We start from the raw sequence: 7,177 nt of genomic DNA, 5'->3' as shown, positions 1-7,177 counted from the left end.
TAGAAAGCTATTCTGTAGAACCAAATGTACCAGTTTGTAAGAACTTATAAAGATAACTTTAAAAACTTATTTTTATTTATTTATTTGACACAGAGAGAGAGAGAGAGCACAAGTATGCAGAGCCGCAGGCAGAGGGAGAGGGAGAAGCGGGATCTCTGCTTAGCCGGGAGCCCAGTGTGGGGCTTGATCCCAGGACCCTGGGATCATGACCTGAGTCCAAGGCAGCTGCTTACCAACTGAGCCACCCAGGTTTCTCTAAAGATAACTTTTACAGAGTTATTCAATGTAATGAAAAACAAAAATAAAAACAGGAACAACGAAACCCAACTCCGTATATGCGTGTATGAGGACGTACGTTGGTACATATCTACATAGCTTTACACAGTCCCTGAAGCCCGGGAGAGGGTGAGGGGCCGCGCACCTGCTCATGGAGACTGGGGTCCCTAGCAGGAAGGCGGGAGGTGCTCAGCGCGGCCTCCCAGGGCTGCCCTCAGCCCACTGGCACCGGGACTGCAGAGTGCTGGCCCACCTGACAGGCTCCCAGACTCCAGGCCTGGTCCTGCTCTACGGTTTTGCATGGAGATGCCACCCAGGGCACTGGCTGGTGACGGGGTCTCCATGCTATTGAGGTGGGCGGGCAAAGCGGGCACGTGACAGCAAGGCTCCCGCCTAAGCAGCCCTGACGAGTGTGGCCAGAGTACAACCTGTCAGAGCTGGAACATTCCAGAAGGCTCAGCAGCCAGGACCCTACTCGGGGCTGTACCACTCCACCTGGGCTAGAGGACAGCTTGTGGGCTTGGGGAGCCTTCCTGGGGCTGGTGGGAGTACGGGTCTGGACCCTGGAGCACAGCGAGGGGCCGCAGTGGCATTTCACATTTCTGGATCTACTTTTCTCCTCGTACCTGCATGGCAGGGACATAAAATTTTCCAGAATATCAGCAGCTTGGGTGGCCAAATGCAGATCTGTTGAAGGAAGGAGGGATGGGGCGAGGACGGACACCATCCCCCAGGAGCTGGTGGGAGAAGGAAGGAGGGACAGAGGGGGGACAGACACTATTCCCCAGGAGCTGGTGGGAGAAGGAAGGGGGTGACAGATACCATCCTCAGGGAGCTAGCGGAAGGAAGGAGGAATGGAGGGGGGGCAGACATCATCCTGCGGAGCTGGTGGAAGAAGGAAGGAGGGACAGAGAGGGGGCAAAAACCATCCCACGGAGCTGGCAGAAGTGGCCTGAGGTCAGCAGCTGCAGCCACGTGGCCCCTTGTCGGTGACTGTGGTGGAGAGGTTCGGGTGCCCAGGGTCTCAGGCGCCTGGCCCACCACACGCTGTCCAGAGTGGTCTGCTATCTGGCTTGAAACCCCCACTGACTCTATTTGCCACTTTCCAGACCTTGAACCCACCGTTTCCCCCCAACAGCCACCAACAGCCAGGGGCACCGTGTCTCACCAGAGACCCATTCCGTCCCCACAGGGAGGACTGTCAGGTACCGTGGGTGCTTCCAACTGCCGGAGAACGGTACCCACACCTTCCCAGACTCCCCGGAGCAGGCCAACATGATGGTGGATGCATGCTCAGGGTTTTGTTCCCAGAAGGTAAGGGCACTTGTGATGCGTGCACATGTGCAGTGCCCTGCACGGGGCAGGAGCCCGGGCCGGACGCAGGTTTGGGATGGCCGTGTGGTCTGTGCTTGCGTGGGCATCCCAGGCTGGCCGGAGTGCTGTCCCCTGGGCCACGAGGCTGGAAGGATCATGCTTTCCCCGATGGCAGGTGTCAAACTGAGTGTTTGTTAGAGGGACGTGCTGGCTCGGGCTTGGGGAGAGGGGACGGCTTATCAGTTGTGCCAATGGACAGGGCTGGGCGCTGAACCCGGCGTAAGGGCCATGGTCTCACGTGTGCCTTTGTCTCAGCCGGGGCTCGGAGGTAATTCTGCAGAGGGCGGGCAGGGTGCAGAGGCCTCTGTCCAGGCCTTGTGAGAGAGCTCTAGGTGGGACACGGTGGTCAAGGCCAGGTGGGGCTGGTAAGCAACGGGACCCTCAGAGTGCTGAGGTCTGGTGTGCGGTCCAGTGGTCCACATGTGGGCCCCGGGGTATCGCAGTAGGCCGAGGTCAGGGCTGTTCCCATGTTCTGGGGACTGTGACCGGAGGCCACGTTAACAGTATGGGGCTAGGACGGGAGCGTCCTGGTGATGGTGGCACATATGTCCTTGTTCATCCGGTGGAAGCCACACCCCTCGCCATGTAGGAAGTCACTCTGCCCTCCTAACGGCCATGTCTGGCAGGTGCTGGGACATGCTGTGATTGTAGCTGAGGAAACAGAGGCGGAGAAGGTCACATATGCTGTCCAAGGTCACCTATCCCCTACGTGGGGGACCTGGGATTTGGACCCAGATAGGCCCCCTGGTTCTGACCCCGCTGCTGGCTCGGAGCTGTGGAAGTGGGCTTCTCGGGATGCCAGGGAGCCTGCCCTACCTGGTGCCTCTTGAGATGCGCCCATTAGGGCAGAGACGGAGCCTTTCCTGCACTTTCCAGCCCAAGCAGCAGCCTTTGGAGTGGTTCTCTGTGGCTCTAGCATTTCGGGGTATCTGGGTTGTCCTTGGGGGCTCACAGCATCCGGCTGAGGCCCGCGTTCCCATGCTCCCCACGTGGGAGCAGATCTGTGGGTGGAAGGCCGTGTGCACCTGCTACACGGGCCCTCCCAGGGCTTCTGCACACCTGCCAGAAGTCCGCAGCCCTGGGAGTGCCCACTGCCATCGCCAGTCCAAGGAGCTCTGCTGTACCAGACCTGGCCGCTCCATCTGCAAACCTGGAGGTGCCCCATGTGGCGGGTGACCCACTCTACCCTCCCGGTGCTCTGAGGGGGACACACTGCCCCCCACATGCTGCCTGAGCCAGAGGGGGTCGTGGCCGTGGAAGCAGGCACCCGTCCCATCCAGACGGTGCCGCGGTTCCTGCCGAGCAGCGTCTTGGGAGGGAACGGGCAGCTCCTGTTCCTCGCCCGGTGGGTCGGGCTCAGGGACCGCTCCGTCCTGGCATGGGCAGAACTTTCCCCATCTTGGGCTCCCTCGCGCAGACATCCTGGTGCTTTCGCGACCCTTCCCCCACTGTGTAGCACGTCTGTGGTTTTCAGTGTTCTGCTTTGGTGAGCGAGGCCACAGTGATTTCAGGGACCCCCACGGTGGAGCGAAGGCAGGGGTCCGGCTGGGCTTCTCGAGGACCGGTCTGGGTCACGCGCTGTCAGTGGCATTTGTAGCCCCAGAGGGGACATCTCCACCATGGTTTGTGGGTTGGTCGGGATGGTTCAGGAACATCACGATGTGGCCGGACAGAAGGACACGCGGGGCACCATCAGTGCCATGACCGTCTGACTACCGGCGCGGGGCTCAGCCAATGTCACGTGTGTCCGAGCACAGAGAGGCCATCTGGTCTGATATTCTGCGGCCATAGGGACAGACCTGCCCTGTCTCCATGCCTGGACCTGGGATGGCAGACATGGGGCCTCCAAGGGGCTCCAGCACCATGGGCAGACGGGCTGCTGGCCCCTGACGCTTCCACAGGGATCCTGCATGCAACGAGAGGTCCCCTCTCCCTGCACCTGCTCCTGGTCTGTCGGAGGGCGAGAATGAAGGGAGACAAGTGTGAGTGCTTCCTATAGATGACTGATGACTCGGGCGGGTCTTCTCGGGCTTTCCTGTGGTGCTGACCCGGCTCGTTCCCTGCACCACGGCTGTTCTGCCGGTCCCACCTTGATCCCGGCAGGTGCAGGTTGTCCCGGGTTGGGGGTCGGGCACTGCCTCTGCAGCAGGCCAGCAGTGGGGCTGTGAGCTTCTGGGTTTTGTGAATTAACCCTCTGGACCACGGGAGGTTTTTCCCTTTGCTAAAATGTTCGCTGGTCCTGTCTGCTGGTGACAACCTAGCACAGCTTTGGGGTTCTCTCACAATTTTGGCCATAAACCTGTCGATGTTACACCATGTGTGTCTTCAGAGGAAATTTATTGTGCTCTGGGGGTGGATGTCTATAAAGATAACACATATTTATTTTAGAAAATTTGGAAAACATGGAATTATATTAGAACTCACCAGTGACGTTACCACATCAGAGAAAAACACCAATGGCATTTAACATTTTTAGGTCTTTCATTCAAAGGGTATGTTCCCGGAATTGGAATCTTTAACGTTGAATCTTTTGGGGCACGTGGGTGGCTCAGCCGGTTGAGCGTCCGACTCTTAGCTCAGCTCAGCTCATTGTCTCAGGGTCATGAGATGGAGTCCTGCCTCGGGCTCTGTGCTGGGGATGGAGGCTGCTTAACGGGAAAAAAAAAAAAAAAAGGAATCTCTCCTTCCATTTTCCTTTGTTCCACGTGTCCCTCGTGGCATGAGCCCCCCCTCCTGCCCACTCTGGGCTCTTTCTTCATGGTTACAACCCATGCTGCCATGAACATTCCTGAAGGTCAACCTTTCAGTGGCTCATAATGCTCTCCTCACATCATCACACGTGGAGTCACTGGTGTGAGGGACTCGCGTGTCTCCTGCATCACTCGTGAGACTTCAGGTGCATTTCCACAAGCGAGTCACGTGGCCTCATTCCAAAGACGGTGGAAGGTGGCTTCAGAGTCTGTGACCTGGGTGCGTGTCCCTGTGCAGACACGTCCTTGCCTTGTGTTCCTGGCCAGTCTCATGGCCCTGAACCATGGCATTCTCACTGATTCTCAATGATGCCATTCGAAGCTGTGGGTTTCCATGGCAGAGGGGAGCATGAGCTGGTCCTGGCTCTGGGGCTGCCTCCCCAACCACACGGCTCCTGCTTTGCAGACGAAGAGCGTGTTCTCGTGATTCAGACCACGCAGGGGTTTCTAGAGAGAACGCCGGCCCCATGTCACACCGGGGCCACCAGCGCCCACACAAACAGGTGCATCCTCTGTCCAGCACGTCTACGGGATGACGTTACTCCCACGGCCTTTCTAAACATTTCTGCCGAAACACTGCCTAAATGTCCTCTGGTTCAGGGCATCCTGACATGGACGTGTGAGCTTTCTTTCACCGTGGGCTCCGCGGCTAGTGAATTTCGACGCGTTCTGCCAAACTGCCCTCCAAACGCACGTTGTCAACAGGATGCAAGTGTCCCTTTTTCTCTGCTGTGTTTCTAAATCTGGTATTTAATTTTGCTACATGGACGGCTAGAGAGCCCTCCTCGCCGGCTTTCCAGGAGTGTGGCTCACACTGGCTATGTGTGCTGTGCCCATGTCTGGTTGGTTTCCCATTACGCTGTCTTTTTCCTTACTATGGAATTTGGGGATCTTCACCTTTGTCTTTTGAAACGTGCACGGGCAGGACACCCCCCCCCAACAGGACCACAGTTCACATTTCTCCTGACTTTTCCTCTGACGCGTCTGTGTCTCTCTTTTGTGCTCATCCCTCCCCTGCAGCAGCCGTGCTCTGGGGCTGTGTCCTCTGACTCCACACTCTCTCCCCAGGCAGTGGGGTTCACGTGGGACACTGGGCCCTGCCCATTAGGGTCATAAATCCCTCAGGAGCATCTCCATTCTTTCTGGGCCCTGCCCGTGTGTATCTCCCTGTCTGCTTGATGTCACAAAGTGCCACCAACTCAGCAAACCCAAAACCACACTCAGGATCTTGCTTCCCAAACCTCGCCTTCCTTTCTGTCCTGGCAAACATGCTGTGCCATGCGCTGGGTCCCTCTCCTGCCACGGGCGTGGGGGGTGGTCTTCATCAGCTGCTCCCCCGACGATGGCTGCCACTCTGCTCTCCCCACCCCCTGCCGGCTACACTCTTATCAGCTCCAGGACTTCCTCACGCAGCAACCAGACCCATCCCGACAACGCACAAATGGGGTCCCATCACCCACTTCTCGAACCATCAGGATAAAGAAGGCAGCCTTCCCGTGACCAACAAGACACGCACATGAAGTTGGCCTGACTGTTTTCTGCTCCCAGGCTAGCTCCCCATGCACCGTCCTCGGCCAGCTCTGTACCATGGGACCAGTCAGAACACTGGGTCTCCACACCTGTCTCAATGTCTCTGGCAGGTGTGGCCCTCAGTGGGGCTCGAAGCTGGCCCAGCCCTGGGCACATGCAGCGGAGCCTGCAGTGGGAAAGCGGGGAAGACAGGGCAGGAGGGCGCTGGGATGCCAGCGACATGCACTTTCTACGGGGCAACCATGTGGCCAGGCACACAGTCTGAGAGGGAATTCAGTTTCTACAAGCAATAAGGGAGGACAGAGGAGGGGGTGAAGTGGGGAGAAGAGAGGCCTCTCCCCCATTGGAGACACTGCCCTAGGGCAGACCCAAGACGAGCAAAGGGACACCACAAAGCCCTTCAGTGAAGTTGTCATCAGAACCACAACCCACACAGTCAACAGTGGTTCCCTGCTAAATAGAGAAATGAAACCAGGCCCCACATCCCCCACTATGAAGGACGGCACATCCAGCTCAGGATCAGAAGTCACTTCTCAGGCCGAAAACCAGCAAAACCGCGATTTCAAAGCAGTGCCGAGAGGAAATGTTACAGCATGAAATGCACCAGACATGAGGAGCATCCCCAACCAGTTAGCTAAGTCCGTCCTGCAAGAAGCTGGGGAAGAAGAGCAAAAGAAACCCAGAGCGGGGAGCAGGAAGGAAATTATAAAAATCCGAGTAGGAATCAATGAAAGTGAACATAAGAAAACAGTAGAAAACAATCGATGAAACAAAAATCTGGTTCTTTGCATGAAAGTCAATAAAACTTACAAACCTCTGGCAAAACTGACGAAAATTAAAAAAGAAGGAGCCAAGGTTCTCCAGTAACAGGAATTAAATAGGGATTATCTCTATGGAGCTTATAGCCATTAAAAGGATTAGGGGAGAAGAGGACAAACAATTTCTAATACAACAAAAAAGAAATGAACCAAGTTCTAGAAAACTTAACCAAAACTTAACCAACATAAGGACACATTCTAAACATCCCCATAACCATGAAAGAAACTGAATTCAGAATTAAAAGTACACTTGACAGAAAATCCCAGGCCTGGATGGTCATGTGGGAGAATTCTACCAAATATTAAAAAAATAATAATAATAACCTTTTTCAGAAAAAGACATGCAGATGGCCAACAGACCCATGAAAAGATGCTAGCAACACTCAGCTTCAGAGAGATAAAGGTCAAACCCACAATGAGGTATCCCCT

The sequence above is a fragment of the Meles meles genome, chromosome 18 (assembly GCF_922984935.1).
Source record: "Meles meles chromosome 18, mMelMel3.1 paternal haplotype, whole genome shotgun sequence".
Classification (NCBI taxonomy): Eukaryota; Metazoa; Chordata; class Mammalia; order Carnivora; family Mustelidae; genus Meles; species Meles meles.
Note: the sequence above shows the minus strand (reverse complement) of the source record.